This window comes from Pongo abelii, chromosome 2, assembly GCF_028885655.2.
Source record: "Pongo abelii isolate AG06213 chromosome 2, NHGRI_mPonAbe1-v2.0_pri, whole genome shotgun sequence".
Classification (NCBI taxonomy): domain Eukaryota; kingdom Metazoa; phylum Chordata; class Mammalia; order Primates; family Hominidae; genus Pongo; species Pongo abelii.
The window spans coordinates 201,576,478-201,594,208 of record NC_085928.1 but is presented as its reverse complement, the minus strand read 5'-3'; the positions used below and the strand labels follow the sequence as shown (position 1 = coordinate 201,594,208).

The 17,731-nt window shown below is 34.0% G+C and overlaps 1 long non-coding RNA gene across 5 annotated transcripts in view; it reads right to left on the bottom strand.

Annotated features, from left to right (window-relative positions):
• Nucleotides 1-17,731, bottom strand: part of LOC103890327 (uncharacterized) — a 43,212-nt gene that overhangs the window by 18,636 nt on the left and 6,845 nt on the right. For 4 of the 5 annotated variants that reach the window (XR_008524116.2, XR_008524113.2, XR_008524114.2 and 1 more), the window contains 2 exons: nucleotides 6,233-6,456; nucleotides 808-968 (listed from right to left, as the gene is read on the bottom strand). This is a non-coding gene — a long non-coding RNA (uncharacterized LOC103890327). Of the gene's footprint in view, nucleotides 1-807; nucleotides 969-6,232; nucleotides 6,457-7,705; nucleotides 7,842-17,731 lie in introns of all 5 variants that reach the window. The other variant, XR_008524112.2, reaches the window with a different exon arrangement.

Genomic DNA, 17,731 nt, shown 5'->3' with positions numbered 1-17,731 from the left:
TATTAACAATTACTATAACCTCTAAGTGTATTTATAATACTTTTATGCATTTCCTCATTTTTCAACTGTGAATATGCATTAGTTTTTGGTATGAAGATATTTTTTAAGAATTAAATATGTCATATGATAAATATATTTTAAAATTGCTAACTACCCAAAGAAAAAAGTTACAGGTAATAAAACTACAAGTTAACAGTAGCTATCTGTGGGTGGTAATGTATAGGTTGTTTGTTTTTTAAAATTTATTCCATCTTTAAAATGTTCTACAATTAAATTAAACAATTTTGTTCCATAAACAAAATGTTTAATTTGATAGACACTCTATATGGCCTAAAGGCAATTATTTTCTTTAAAATCCTATGTAAAATTTAAACATCTATTTTTAAACTAAAATATATTAATTGATTAATATATGTCTGACTAATGCTAAGTACCTTATGTATATGGTATCCATTTTTACAAACTAATAAAATATTTTATGAATAATGAAATTAAATACAGTTAAGGAACTTTCCAGGGACATACATGTATATAAAAAATTATAATAGCAGATAAATGACAACTGCCAGGTAAGACATAGAGCTGAAACCCTTAGACAGTCTGTGACTTTTATGGAATGTCAAAGCCATGTCTTTAAATATCGCCCTAAACTTCCTCACCCCCTCTGAAGAAGTAGTGTTCCTATCTATACAACATCAATGAAATTTCATTAAAGAAGCAGTACTCTGGCTGTATTAGTTTGCTAGGGCTGTTATAACAAAATAACACAGACTGGGCAGCATAAACAATGAAAATTTATCTTCTTACAGTTCTGGAGATTAGAAGTCTGGGTCCAGGGTGTAAGAAGGGTTGGTTTCTTCTGAGGCCTGTCTCCTTGGTTTGTAGATGGCCAACTTCTTGCTGTATCCTCACATGGTATTTCTTCTGCGATCATGCACCACAGCTGTCTCCCCATTTGTCACTCTCCTCTAATAAGGACATCAGTCATAGTGAATTAGGACCTACCAGAATCACCTCATTTTAACTTAGTTACATGTGTAAAGATCTTGTCTCCAAATACAGTCATATTTTGAGATACTGGGGGCTAGGACTTCAACATATAAATATTTAGAGTAAGATAATTCAGCCTAACACTGCCATACTGAAATAAGTGGGCAAAAATGTAGTTCTATGTTAATAATAGCACTCTATAATAACTTGAAGCTAAAAAAGACAAAATCCTTGCAACTCTGTAGAATACAGTCTTTGATTAACAGATATGGATATTTCTGGCTTGATTATGTTGGCATTTTCCCAATATATGGTTATGATTTGTTGTCATGAACATTTGTGGTAATTTAGTAGTTAAATTCAACAAGGAGCTATTGTGTTCCAGGTACCATGGGACATTTCTAATAAGAATCCTTGATGCAACACCAAAGAGGCTTACAATATTACTAGTGTGGGAAGAGGGACCAGAAAAGATGTATATTAAATATTGTAATAGCAGAGAAAGCACTCAATAAACAGCAGCTGTCAAGTAAATGATATAGGAGAGATACACAGTATATTGGATTTTAAAAAGAATTGATCTCATTTTAGGGGCAATATAATATCGGTGTGCTTATTATTTTAATTGTGTGGTGGTTTGTGTGGACCCTTTTCCTCTCTGATTTAAGCATATGAGGTAAACATCAACATAGCTTTTGGGAAGACGATGGTTTTGTTCAGACATTATTAAAATCTATTTGAAAACATTTAATGTTTTGGTGGTATCTGATCATGCGACAAAGAAGGAGATGCTTTATAAATTAATCTTATAGAATAGAGTAAGATTTCCTTTAGTATCTCTTGAAAAAAATAAATAAGAAGGAAAATGATTTCACTCACATAAATAATATATGAATTCAAAAAATTCAAGGTTAGGATGTTATGATTTTTAGAGATACAAAAAAGCAACAAAAGCTAGATAACTAAAGTAAGTGCAAGACATGATATAAAAATAGAAGAGAAGGATTATGAATTAGTACTTTAAACAAGGGAAATATTGTCTCTCAAAATTGTCTCAAATGGTGTGCTTCACAATGTCTTAATCACATAAATATCATACTAGTGCAGTGCTAAAGCAATTGAAGATGCCAATAACTTCTAAATCTCAGGGAAATTTCCAAGAAGCTGCCAGTGGAACTCTCATAATATGCATAATCTATTTGAGATTTAGTCGGTTGATAGAAATCAACTGATATAGAGAGGTCTATTTTATTATACCTATATGCCTGCTTTCCTACTTTATGTCCTCCTTTGATTAATACTATTGTGATTTTTATGCTTTAGAACAAAACAGAAGAAATCTATGTTTTTTTCTTGTACTTTAAAAGCAGTGGTTCTTAAATTGAGTAAAAGTCCCCTTTAGGAATTTAACAAAAGCTTAGACTTTTAGAAATATTTATTCATTGACTTATTCCTTCAATACACATATTGAATTCCTATTATGTGTTAGGTATCATTTGAAGCATTATGAATACAGCAACAAATTGAAAAGACAAGATATATTATAGTAATAGGAACAAAGCCAGTCAAAAATAAAATAAAAAGGTTATTGCAGGTTGTGATAATGTAATGAAAGAAATAAGCAAGTTAATCAGAGATGGAGACTAATTGTAGGAGAACTGTTGTAGCTAGTGTTTCAAGGAAGGCATCTCTGAGAATTTTATCTTTGAGCTGAAACCTGAAAGGTTAGGAGAACTCCAGGCAGAGGGAAGAACAGCTTCAAGCACCCGAGGGTGAGAAGGACTGGATATATTTAAGAAACAGAAAAGACAGCTGCAGCTACACCATAATGAGTAGAAGAAAAAGTACAAGTATGGAGCTTAAGTAGGGAGCATAGTGTTTCAAGTCTTGAAGACAGCAGTTAAGTAACCTGGGGCTCAACTGAAGCTTAATGAGGTGCTTCTGACAGTGTATAGGCATAATCCTATTAATATTTCAAAAAGATAGCTCTCTTTGTTGTGTGGAGGGTCAATAGAAGAAGCAAGAAGATCATTAAGTAAATGATTTTAACCCATCAGACATGGGAGGATTGTAGCTGGGGGGTAAGGTGGTGGGTATAAAAATAAATATAACTGGAAAGATTTAGAATGGCAGAGATAACCAGGGGATTTTCTGGATTTATTTAGAAGATGAGACAAAGGAGTGATCAAGATAATGTCTAGTTTTTAGTCTGTAGCAAATATGTGATAGTGATGGTAGTTCCATATATAAAGATAAAACAATCTAGTAGAAAAGAGAATCAGGAATTTCTATTTTGCATTTATTGAGACATATAGATACATAATAATATGTATGTACAAAAAACCCTCAGTAAGTCTACAAAACAACTGCTAGAACTAATGAGTGAGTCTAACAAGGTTATAGGATAAAGGGTTAATATTAAAAATGTTTTGTACTGGTATATGTTGGCATTAAATAACTAGAAAATAATAATTGTTCAAAATCCATTCATGATAGCACTAAAATGCATAAAATATTTAGATAAATACAATAGAAAAAACAAAGATCTCACACTAAATATTATAAATATTCTTGTGAGAAATTGAAGGTCTAAATAAATGGGATGATATATTACATTCAAGGATTGAAAGTCTCAATATTGTTAAATGTCAATTACTCAAAAATTATCTATGCTTTCAATACAGTTCCAGTCAAAATCCCATAGGTTTTCTTGGCAAACTCTACAAGCTGATTCTACAATTTATATGGAAGTTCAAAGAACTTAGCATTACCTCGCTAAGCACTTTCTTTAAAAGAAGAACAAACTTAGAATAATTACCATACTTCATTTCAAGACAAAATGAAGCTTACAGAAATCAAGACACTTTAGGAGTGGCAAAAGTTTAAAGATATAGAGGGATGAAATACTTAGGAATCCAACATATAAGGGACGTGAAGGACCTCTTCAAGGAGAACTACAAACCACTGCTCAACGAAATAAAAGAGGATACAAACAAATGGAAGAACATTCCATGCTCATGGGTAGGAAGAATCAATATCGTGAAAATGGCCATACTACCCAAGGTAATTTATAGATTCAATGCCATCCCCATCAAGCTACCAATGACTTTCTTCACAGAATTGGAAAAAACTACTTTAAAGTTCATATGGAACCAAAAAAGAGCCCGCATCACCAAGTCAATCCTAAGCCAAAAGAACAAAGCTGGAGGCATCACGCTGCCTGACTTCAAACTATACTACAAGGCTACAGTAACCAAAATATCATGGTACTGGTACCAAAACAGAGATATAGATCAATAGAACAGAACAGAGCCCTCAGAAATAATGCCGCATATCTACAACTATCTGATCTTTGACAAACCTGAGAAAAACAAGCAATGGGGAAAGGATTCCCTATTTAATAAATGGTGCTGGGAAAACTGGCTAGCCATATGTAGAAAGCTGAAACTGGATCCCTTCCTTACACCTTATACAAAAATTAATTCAAGATGGATTAAAGACTTAAACGCTAGACCTAAAACCATAAAAACCCTAGAAGAAAACCTAGGCAGTACCATTCAGGACATAGGCATGGGCAAGGACTTCATGTCTAAAACACCAAAAGCAATGGCAACAAAAGTCAAAATTGACAAATGGGATCTAATTAAACTCAAGAGCTTCTGCACAGCAAAAGAAACTACCATCAGAGTGAACAGGCAACCTACACAATGGGAGAAAATTTTCGCAACCTACTCATCTGACAAAGGGCTAATATCCAGGATCTACAATGAACTCCAACAAATTTACAAGAAAAAAACAAACAACCCCATCAAAAAGTGGGCAAAGGATATGAACAGACACTTCTCAAAAGAAGACATTTATGCAGCCAAAAGACACATGAGAAAATGCTCATCATCACTGGCCATCAGAGAAATGCAAATCAAAACCACAATGAGATACCATCTCACACCAGTTAGAATGGCAATCATTAAAAAGTCAGGAAACAACAGGTGCTGGAGAGGATGTGGAGAAATAGGAACACTTTTACACTGTTGGTGGGACTGTAAACTAGTTCAACCATTGTGGAAGTCAGTGTGGCGATTCCTCAGGGATCTAGAATGAGAAATACCATTTGACCCAGCCATCCCATTACTGGGTATATACCCAAAGGACTATAAATCATGCTGCTATAAAGACACATGCACACGTACACGTATGTTTATTGCAGCACTATTCACAATAGCAAAGACTTGGAACCAACCGAAATGTCCAAAAATGATAGACTGGATTAAGAAAATGTGGCACATATACACCATGGAATACTATGCAACCATACAAAATGATGAGTTCATGTCCTTTGTAGGGTCATGGATGAAATTGGAAATCATCATCCTCAGTAAACTATTGCAAGGACAAAAAACCAAACACCGCATGTTCTCACTCATAGATTGGAATTGAACAATGAGAACACATGGACACAGGAAGGGGAACATCACACTCCGGGGACTGTTGTGGGGTGGGGGGAGGGGGGAGGGATAGCTTTTGGAGATATACCTAATGCTAAATGACGAGTTAATGGGTGCAGCACACCAGCATGGCACATGTATATGTATGTAACTAACCTGCACATTGTGCACATGTACCCTAAAACTTAAAGTATAATAATAAAAAAAAAGATTTAGAGGGATGAGACAAAGTCACAAGTTCAGAAATAGACCCACACATATTTAGTTAATTGATTTTTTTTACAAAGGCACTAAGACAATTCAATAATGAAAGAAAATACTTTTCAATAAATGTGGCTGGAACAATTAAATTTCTAAATGGAAGTAAGATAAGAGATTCGTATCTCATGCCATACACTGGAAATTGATTACAGGCTTAGATGTAAATCCTAAAGTTATAAAATTTCTAGAGAGGTTAAGAAATGTTTTCTTAGAACACAAATATTATTAACCATTATAAAAACATTAATAAATTGTTTAATCAAAATTTTTACTCCTTGGAAGCACGGTTAATAAAATCAAAAGGCAACCCACAGACTGGGAGATAATATTCACAACACATATACCAGATGACATAAAGAACCCTTAAAATTCAAAAATGAAAACTGGAAACAGTGTATAAGAGGTTCTGTCAATTGAAATATGGAAAGTAAAAGCAATAAAACATACAAAGTTAGGAAATAAGAAGTAAAACTCTCCCTTACGGAGACAAAATTTTACATATGTAAAATATAAACCCAATAAGTTTACATACTCACCAACGCTTGATTTTTTTCAGTCTTTAGTCCTTGCCATTCTGAAAATGTATAGCGTCATTCATTATGGCTTTAATTTGCATTTCACTGATGACTAATGATGTTCAGAATCCTTTTAAGTGCTTAGTGGCCATTTGTATGTCTTCTTTTCTGATATGTCTGTTCAAATCTTTTGCCCTCTAATATACTGCTAGTGAGAATTACAGACAGTTGTAAAGGTGTGGTCACTGCAGAAAGAGAAAGTGTTTGAAGCATCCAGGGTTTTTTTTTTCACAAACAAAAACAACAAAATTAAAACAGGTTAAGAAAAAAGAAATTCCTTTATATCCCATCTCAAATATAATCTTCTTTGTTTTCATTTCTTTGCCACTCATCTTTTTCACAAAATTAGAAAATGAGTTCCCTGTTCTATCTTTTAAACACCTACTATGTGTCATCATCTTGCTAACCAACATAGTTAAAAGCAGTAGCCAAGACAGTAGGTCCTGGCTGTTTTGGGACTTAGAATCTGTATGTTTTCAAAATACATAGTTGATATTTCTATTAGAGCACATTTACGGTATTTTATGCTTAGCATTTGTCTGTCTTCCCCATGAGGTTGCTAGTTGATTACTGAAAGGTTGTATGTTAACTTGTTTTATTCCACAACACCTAGCATAGTTGTTTGCACACACTAGGTACAGGGAAAGAAGAAGGGAGGGAAGAGGACAGAGGAAAATGATAATCCATTTGGTTTACTCTTTTATTTATTTGAATACTTCTCAGAATCTGAGACAAACAATGTTTCTATAAGATTACGAAGCCAGCACTCTTTAAAGAAAAATAAATCTCCCAAAAAGCTAATGTTGGACATTGAGTTCATATTGAGGTATAATTATCCAGTTAATTTGACATTTATCTGGAAGATTGGCTACCAAGCTGAAAGCCAGTTTAGACAATATTAGCAGCTATTTCATGGAGATTTTGACAAGTGCTCATTTGTGCCTGCATGTGTGAAATTCCTGCTGTGAAGTTGACTTCAGGACCAGATTTCAAGATCAATCTGTTCCATGTGCAACATCCCAGCTGGAGTACTGTCTTCCAAAGCCAATATTTCAGCCAAGTGCTTAAGTGAAGGAGGCTAATTGCTCTAGGTTGAACACCCGACTTAGGCCCCTCTCAGCCTCCAAAACCGGAGCTAGCAACATGGACTGGGTGTGGATTCCATACCATGGTTACACACAAAACCCAACCCCTGAGTCTGCCTTGTGAACCCTTCTTAATATTCCCAGAAATACTCTCTTTCGAGGTAATAGAGTTTGCATATTTGTCCTCTCAAAATCTCATGTTGAAATTTGATCTCAGAATTAGAGGTGGGGCCTAGTGAGAGGTGTTTGAGTCATGGGGCACATCCCTTATGAATGGCTTGGTGCCGAGATCATGAGTTCTTGTTTTATTGGTTCCCTCGAGATCTGATTGTTAAAAATAGCTTGGCACCTTTCTCCTCCTGCCTCTTTCTCATGTTCCATCTCTTATCATGTGACACGCAGGCTCCACATTTCTTAGGCCATGATTGGAAGCTTCCTGCGGTCCTCACCAGAAGCAGATGTTGGCACCATGTTTCTTGTACAGGCTGTGGAAGCATAAGCCAAATATACCTCTTTTATTTATAAATTACCGACCTTAGGTATTCCTTTATGGTAAGGAAGAAAAAATGGACTAAGACATTTGGTGTTCTGGAATTAATAAGAGAGAGAGGATCTGCTGCAGCACATTCCTGACCACTGATATTTGAGAGCTTTACAGTGTTGCCTCAAAATTAGAGTCATAACTGAAACAGAAAGAGCCAGGTAGCCACAGCTTCAGAAATCAAAAAAATACAGACAAAATACTACTACTAATAAAAATACCAATAATTTTTTTTTACTTTATAATGTTCTAATCATATATATAAATATAAATTCATAAGATAAAAGTGCTACTAGGAGAGCAGAGAAGCATTTAAGTCATAGTAGTACAGCAATTCAGAGCTAGAACAATCCTTTTTTCCCGAGTTTAACTTCATTTTAAAGATGAAGAAAGAAGCTTGAATGAGATTACAAATTTTATTGTATTATATAAATCATTAAAAACACTATCTTTACTACAGAAACATTAATAGTGATTTCACCAGTAAAAGGGACAGGCTAAACTAGTTCTGCAAGAGAGGTTAACCTGGGTTATACTTTTTTTTTTTTTTCTCTAAAACCTTTGCCATTACTGTTTCCTCTGCCTAGAAATACATAGTTTTTTAGATACGTACATAGCTCAATACCTCACCTCTTTTATGTTCCTGCTCAACAAATGTCACTTCGCTGGTAGGACTTCTCTAATCATCTATTCGAAAATTGCAACCCCTGTCACTTTCTATTCCCTTTTCTCCATTTTACTCACTTGATAATGCTTATCACATCCTAATATCATACTTTGCATGTATTTCCTTACCTGTTTATTTCCTATTTCCTCCTCTAGTATGTAAGTGTCGATGGCAGGAACTTTGTCTTCCTGGTACCTTCTAACAGTGCCTGGCATGGATTAAGCACTCAGTACTTGCATGGGGGATTGATGGATAGATGAGTTTTCTCAGAAGCTCATGAAAGTCAAGCTCCTTCTTGTACTCTATCACTATCTCCATATTGCCCCATGGAAACACACACACACACACACACACAACACCTACACTAACACACATGCACATGCAACCACCACACATACACAAGAATTTTTGTCTTTACCAAATTCAGCAAGCTCTAAGCCGCAAGATCTCCACTAGGTTCTGCTCATTTGGGTGCAGTATGTTAAGGAAGGAAAATGGGCTCACTATTTGGTCATAGCCTTCAAAGAACCTATTGTCTGGTTATAATGAATTGGAGAAAAGTCCATCTGACACATTGACTGTTTACGATGTTTGAGGACACAGAAATATAAACTATTATATTTTGTCTTATGGCACCTTGAGAGTCTGGAAAGCTTTCAGGAAAAGGGAAATGAGCAGCATCCCAACCAGTAAACAAAGATGTATAAAGGCATTCCACATAAAAGAATCTATGCAAAAAATGACATAAAGGAATGAGAATGCAAGACCTGTACAGAAACAATGTCCAACTTTCTAAAGGACTGAATACATCAGGGGCAAGTTCACTGAACGAACATGTTGGTTCCAGTTTGTGGCATGATTTGAATGCCATTGGTAAACTTTTGGAATTTATTCTCTTGGTGATGGGAAGCTATTTATGGTTTTGCTTGGGGGAGAAACATTAAACAGCAATCTTACTACATTTATTTAATATCAGGTATCATGCTAAAATGTAATATGCATAACCTTGCTTAAACCTTGCAATAAGTCAGAGAATAAGATTGTAAAATTGAGGAAACAGATTTTCAAAAAAGATAAATAAGATGAAAAGTTAGAACAGCTTGGAAGTACAAGAAATAGTTTAAAAACAGCTTCATCAATGTCCCTACAAAGGACATGAACTCATGATTTTTTTATGGCTGCATAGTATTCCATGGTGTATATGTGCCACATTTTCTTAATCCAGTCTATCATTGTTGGACATCTGGGTTGGTTGGTGCCAAGTCTTTGCTATTGTGAATAGTGCCGCAATAAACATACGTATCCTAACTTTGGGTTCCAGGTTTATTCCAGTCCAGCTGCCTGATTAAATCTGCTATTTAAAACATTTCTTTGAAACCATTATTTATGAGATACTTTAGTGAAACAAAAAATCCAGTTATGGAGTTCATATAGAAATTTTCTGCAAAAAAAGAAAAAAAAATGAAATAACGAGGGCCTGAACTAGAACACGGGATGGAAATAAAAGGACAGACGGGATAGGTCGTGTGAAGTTATTACACAGATCACTGGACAACTGGGCATTTTCCCTCCGGGCTTGTTTAATTTTGAAGAAGAAAATAAAAACTAAATTTCATTTTATTATTATTAATTTATATGGTCAACTAGCTTAAGGGAAGAAAAATTAAAATAGCAGTAGAATATAAAACCAAGTGCCAATAAAGGCTTTTAAAAGAATGGATGGTATCATATATTTTCTTCTTTCTTTTCTAAAAACAAACGAGAAATAAAAGCTTTCAATGTTTTCAGGTTTTTGAATCCACCCACTTACACCTGTTCAGAAACATCTGTTTTCCTATAAAATGGAAACCAGAAAAAAATCAAAAGGCCAGCTAGTAATAACACATGGTGAAGAGATAAAACTTCTTTCTTAGTTTATTTAGTTTTTTTGTTTGTTTGTTTTTGATTTTTAGCATATATCTTTAAAACTAAACTGCACATGATTGGTTAGGTATCAATATGGGGATCTCCCCCATTGTGCTTTTGATTCCTGGAACTCTCTTATTTGTTAATGTCGTTAGCACATCACTTATTTTCATATGGTTTTAGAGATACGTGGTTATTCTGGTTATTTCATGGTGCTAATTTGCTAAGATTTGGCTATATAGAGAATAAATTCCATTATCTTAGAATACAGCTAAAACTCAAAACAAAACAGCTTTTATTTTGGAACTGCAATGACCTTAAGTACGTCTAAATTAATTATAATCTAGCACAACAATGAATCTTAGCAAGGTACTGTCTGGCTAAGAAGAAGATACATCTGACTTGAGAAATAAATAAAGGAGACAAGCCATAATTAAAATAGGGAAGAGACTATCCCAGACAAAGTTAACAAAAAGGGAGAAGATTCTGAAAGCAAACCAAGCCTGGAATTTTCAATGGATAGAAAAAAGTCCAGTGTGCGTGTCTGAAACCAGAGAAGATGAAAGAAACAATGAAAGAGGAGCTGGAAAAGACACAGAAACAAGATCAGGCTTGCTTTGGAGGTCACGAAGAAAATATTCTATTTACAATGGGAATTCACTGGAGTGTTTTAATTAAGAGAGTAACAGATCCAATTTACATTTTAAAAAGTTTACACTGATGTCTCTAGATAATGAAAGTAGGAGTTCAGGGACTGAAGCAAGGACACCAGTTAAACAACTTTAACAATTCCAGATAAGAAATAATTGAAGTCGGGCTGGAGTACTGGAGATGATAGAAAGTGTTCATAGTTGGGATACAGAGTAGAAGAATAACAGATTTGGGTATAAACGAGCACGGAGTTTATGTCACCGAATTTATATTCAATTAGTCTACGTTGTGTAGAATTTATTTTTAAAATCGTAAAGAATAATCGGTGATATTTTTAACAATGATTAAATGAATGAAGCTAAAAACTGGAATTTCTCTATTTGGTACACATTGATTTTTAGAACCAGGCTATTAAGTCATTTAATTTAATTTTTTGAGACAGGGTCTTACTCTGTCGCCCAGCCTGGAGTGCAGTGGCACAATCACGGCTCACTGCAGCCTTGATTTCCCAGGCTCAGGTGATTCTCCCACCTCAGCTGGGACTACAGACGTGTGCCACCATGCCCAGCTAATTTTTATATTATTTGTAGGGGCAGGGTTTTGCCATGTTGCCCAGGCTGGAATAAAGCCATTTTAATTCATAAAAGGACACTGACAATATTCCATTTATACCAAACACAATTGTTTATTCACATGATTTACTTTTTATAAAACTTCTGAATATCTTACTGTGTCATTTATCTGCTCTTAAACTCATTGAATTATGTTATTTTAGCAGAGGTTTTATTTAAGGAACGTGTCATATACAAAAATTTCAAGAAAAATAGATAATTACGCAAAGAAATGCTAAAGAGTTAATTTCCGATGTACATGAGTTTAGGTTTTTCTGTACATTAGTAAAATATAACTGAACCATTTGATAGTAAATGTGGCCAATACTTCCAAGCCTAATTTCAACTAGAGAAATGCCTATTTGTTTGGAATTGTGTGAACAGTTTACATTTTCTGCTAAAGTATGTTCAAATTCAAGTAGTGTTTGTATAATGAGAGAGTCCACCTTAAGTACTAATAATGGCTTGCTGAATGATCATCATAATAACAATGTGTTGTAATTTAGCACACCTGCCATTGACAGAACTCTAAGAATTTCACAAACAGCCCCTCATTAATCTATTCACTTAGCTCCTTTCCCCTTGAAAGCTTCTAAGCAATTTAAGAAATTATGCAGCAACTATGGGAAAGAGATTTTGGAACATTCAGTGAAAAAGAAAGGACTGAAACAGGGTTTCAGGGTTGCAAAGATGTAAATTCCATGTGAAACAATCTGGAGAACTGACACAATTATATATATATATATATATATATATAACCATTTCTGTTTTTTTTTAATGGGAAACACTCTAAAATATTTAGATCAAGTTCTTCATTTTAAAAATTGAGCATCTCTGTCCAGTTTCTTATTCATCTGTTTTTCCTGGCAGTTTGGAGCTTACTGAAGACCTAGGGGTCTGTCACGCTGAAACAAATTATGTATTGCACCAGTACTATATAATTATAGCTAAAGATTATTTCACATTACACTAAATTTGATGCTATGTTCATGTACAATATACTTGGTATTCTAAAAAATTCTGAAATGTTATTTATACTGTTTAATAATACAGCATAAAGTATACTCTGAATATCTTAAATAGGTATATGTTCTGGATTGGCATAAAATGTTAGACTAGTTAGAATGTTAGTAATTGTTCTTTAATTTTATAATCTCTTTATAGATCTATTTATACTATTAGATTATTGATTTTATAAGCACTTACAGAAGACCCTCCTTTGATAGCTATTATATAATTTCCCCAAAATGCTAAACCTTAAGCAAATATTTTTTATAGATAATAAATAACTCTGAAAAATATTCTACTGATAAAATGAGTTAACATTCACCTGAATTTAAGGAATTGAAATGTTTTAGAAAGATAATATAAAAAGATAATTTATATTTACAAAGATTACTTCCCACGACAAAAAGATATTTCACTTTACAAAAACATTCACATTAGGATTTGTATAGACATCACTTTAGCTATCCCTGTGTAAACTGTATATTTTATGTTAAAATATTATTTAAAGCTCATACGATGGAAAATTGTTTATACTGGGAAAATATTTAAGTTCTTAAAAGGTAATAGGTTTGGATGTGGCTGAGAAGCTGCAAAGTTTCATGAGAATGTAGTAGCAAGCAGACACACCCAATTAATTATGTAAATGTTAAATCAAGCATTCATCTATAGGTGAAATAGGCTAGTCAAGAAAAAACGTCCTCTTGATTAGAAAATGGCAGTCATATTTGCAAGTGGTGTATATAGATATAAATCTCCTTCTGAATAAATGGAATCAGGGCACCTCATTGGATTGAAAAATAATGTCACTTAAACCTGTCTCAGCTTAAGCACAAACCATACCTTCCTTATTTTTAATGAAAATCAAAATTACCTGCAGAAGAAAGACTAAAAAATTGACTCAAAACTTAGTGATTATTGGTTCTGGCTAGAAACCTGGGGATGTTTGACCCCAATGAATTCTAATTGTAGAAGGAATATTACAACAAACACCTATGTAGACACTGTCTCTGTTAAATTCGGTCACTTTATCATTATGTTATCAAAAAATAATTTTTAAGTGATACATAATATATAGATGGGGTTGAAGCCTCTCATGTTCATCTTGCGTTCCATGACCCATCAGAAACGACACTAACTATGCTTAATTTTGCATTTTTCAATACCATTCATGGTTGCATATATTTACATCCTATATTTGCCTTTATTCAGTTGGAACATTATTATTTTGTATGCTTTAGGCTTTATATAAGTGCTACGTCCTATACATATTTTTCTGCAACTTGCTTTTTGCCATGATCTTACATTCTTTAATATTTATCTTTGTTGATATGTGTAAATATAGTTGATTCATTTAAAGTACCCTGTAGTATATTGCATTATGCATATATTATAATTTATTCATCTATTCACTTAATGAACATTCAGATTTTCTTCTCTCATATTACAGCAATGTTCCCTTCTGTTTATGTCTTTTTAATCACATGCATGTTTCTCTGAAAATTGTTTTCACATCTTTAATTTTACTGGATATTATCAAATTGATCTAATTGTATTTACTATTATCTGCTCCATCAAAGAATAATCATTAGCGGTTTCATTCATAACTGTACATATTATTGCCAGGTGTTTAATTTTTGTATCATATTGGTGATGTATTATTTTATAAAATATAAATTATCCTACTTCCTAGGAAGCATGAGCATCTTTCAATGTGACCTGACCATTTGTCTCCATTTTGTGCTGCTATAACAGAACATCACAGACTGGGTAATTTATAACAAACAAACAGAAAATTACTGGCCCATGTTTTTGGTGGCTGGAAAGTCAAAGATCGAGGGGCTGGAATCTGGTGAGGGTCTTCTTGCTGCATCATCCCATGGCAGAAGAGCAAAGAAAGGGCAAGAATGAAAGAGAGAGAGAGACAAAAGGGTGCCAAATTTGTCTTTTTATGAAAAACCCAATACCAAGATAACAAGCCCATTCTCATGATAATGACAATCCATTCACAAGGGCAGAGCTGATATAGTTTGGCTGTGTCCCCACCCAAATCTCATCTTGAACTGTAATCTGCATAATCCCCATGTGTCAAGGGAGGGACCCAGTGGGAGGTGATTGGATCATGGGGGCAGTTTTCCCCATGCTGTTCTCATGATAGTGAGTGAGTTCTCATAAGATTTGATGGTTTTATAAGTGTTTGACAGTTCCTCTTACACACACTCTTCTCTCTTTCCTAACAACGTTCCTGCTTCCCCTTCCTCCATGATTGTAAGTTTCCTGAGGCCTCCCCAGCCATGCGGAGCTGTGAGTCAATTAAACCGCTTTCCTTTTAAATTACCCAGTCTTGGGTATTTCTTTATAACAGTGTGAAAACAGACTAATACACAAAAGCCTTCATAGCCTTATCACCGCTTAAATGTCCCATCTCCCAACAATGCTGCATTGGGGAATCAAGCTTCTAGCACATAAACTTTGAGGGACACATTCAAACCGTAGCACCACTTATTTATCCTCTGATATGAACCTTACCCATTTTCTTTGAGATTGTTTTTAAATCTTAAAGATGTTTTAGTTAAGGATATGAATAATCACATCACAAAGACAGATAATTAAATAGTCAAGTAACATGTCAAAAAATGTTCATTCTAAAGAATGATCCAGGATATAAAACCCATATTCTTGGTATTTGGTATGAGTATCTGTTTGGGTTTATTCCCAATTACATATATTATTGTTAAATTTTTATCTTTTACTTAATCTAAAGGAAATTATTTCCTGTTTACTGAGCAGAAGCATCATTTAATTTTCATAAAGCCCTAAAAGTTAAGAATAATTAATACCACATTTCATTGACTTAGACCCGGAAAAGTCCCTCAACTGGCTCAAATTCACCCAGCCAGAAATGAAAAATGTCAGGTTTGAAACTGAGGGGTATGGTTCTATGCTGTTATTTGTTTAACCACTCTACTATCCTTTCTCTCTAAATGAACTGTGGCAAAGGTTTTCTTCTTTTCTAATCCTAGTATCTCTTATTTCTTTATCTTTTCCTTCCAGACTTTTAAGAAGATGAAATAATGCTAATAGAAGCTCTGGTATTAAGAATATTAATAAATTTTTATCTATTCCTACCTTTAAATGAAACACAACATATCAGTTTTAGGAATAACATTTGTTTTTAAATTGATAGAGTAACGCTATAGCGTAGTGATTAAAGAGAGTAGGACTAGAGCTAAGATACCTAAAATGCAAAGCCAAGTGATATGGTTTGGCTGTGTCCCCACCCAAATCTCACCTTGAATTGTAATAATCCCCACATGTCAAGGGCAGGACCAGGTGGAGATAACTGAATCATGGGGGCAGTTTTCCCCATAATGTTTTCCTGGTAGTGAATAAGTCTCACAAGATCTGATGGTTTTATCAACGGGAGTTCCCCTCTACAAGCTCTCTTGCCTGCCACAATAGGAGCAGATATGATAGGAAGAATCAGGCTATTGCCCAGGCACTTGCCCACCCTCCATCCATTGACAAGAATAAGGTTTACATTTCCACATTGTGTGCTCTGACCTGGGTTTTATTAGCTCCCCCTGTAAAATAAAGGGGATGAAGTAGATAATTTATGGATCTTTCTAAAACAACATGTAGATTGCAACTGATAAATGAAAGAGGTAGAATAACAAGTCAGAAAGGAGTTTTCTAATCAAATACTGATTCTGAATCAACTGACTCCCCCTAAGAAAAAACAAATAATATTTGCTATTCTACACTGTATACAACATAAATTTCAAAGTAAAATCTTGAAAAATAAAGCCTTAAAATTTTAGAGGAAAACATTTTGTGTTACGTTACTATAGCAAAATAAATTTAAAAACAGGGATTGGAAAGTACAAAACTTAAAGAAAAAGATAATTAGATTTGACTATCTTAAAATTAAATGTATGAAATACTAAAATATCAATATATAAACTTTAAAGTACAATTAAAATATATAAAATGTTAATACATAAATTTAGTAATAGCTATCCATATTATATATATAAATTATATAGATATATACACAACAAAGTGAAAAAAATGTCAGTGATGAGCAGAATATACTAATATCAGTAAGTTAAAGACAAAAAAAAATGCAGAATAGGAGATTTTTGGTAGACTTTAAAAGACAATTAGAATTTTCCACGTAAAAATTATTTTAGGCCAGGCACATTGGCTCATGCCTATAAATCCTAGCACTTTGGGAGGCTGAGGCAGGAAGATCTCTTGAGCACAGGAGTTTGAGACCAGCCTGGGCAACATGGTGAAACCCCATCTCTTAAGGAAAAAAAAAAAAAAAAAAAAAGAGCCAGGCATGGTGGTGCACGCCCATAGTCCTGGCTGCTTGGGAGGCTGAGGTGAGATGATCACCTGAGCCCAGAAGGTTGAGGCTGCAGTGAGCCATGATCATACCACTGCACTCTAGCCTGGGCAATGGAGTGAGACCTTGTCTCAAAATTATACATATGTTCTTTAAAATTCAAAGATGATAAGCAGTTACTCTGTTTAATTTCCTTCTGGGGTAATAAAAACATATTAGAACTAGATAGAGGTGGTTGTTGGACAATATTGTGAGTGTACTAAATGCCACTGAACTGTTAACTTTAAAAGTTAATTTTTTGTTATATAACTTTTCCTTAATAAAATCAAAGACATTAGATAAAAAGAATCTTGTTAATTTGATCAGAGAACTTAAAATTAAGTTATGGTTCTCTTAAATTAAATTATATCATAAAAACAGAGAACAATTTGATATGTTTAAATATAGAATGTGGCTATTTTGATGTACTAAATATGGAATAAAAAGTTATGATTCTAAATTCCCGACAATATGAAGGACAAAAAAAGTTAGAACACATCCTGTTTGCCAGATGTCTAGCACAGTAAGCCAAGGTGTTGCTTGATAAAATATTTTGCACACTGCAGAAAATGTTTTTGACTTTCACTGAAACTTATCAAACTGGC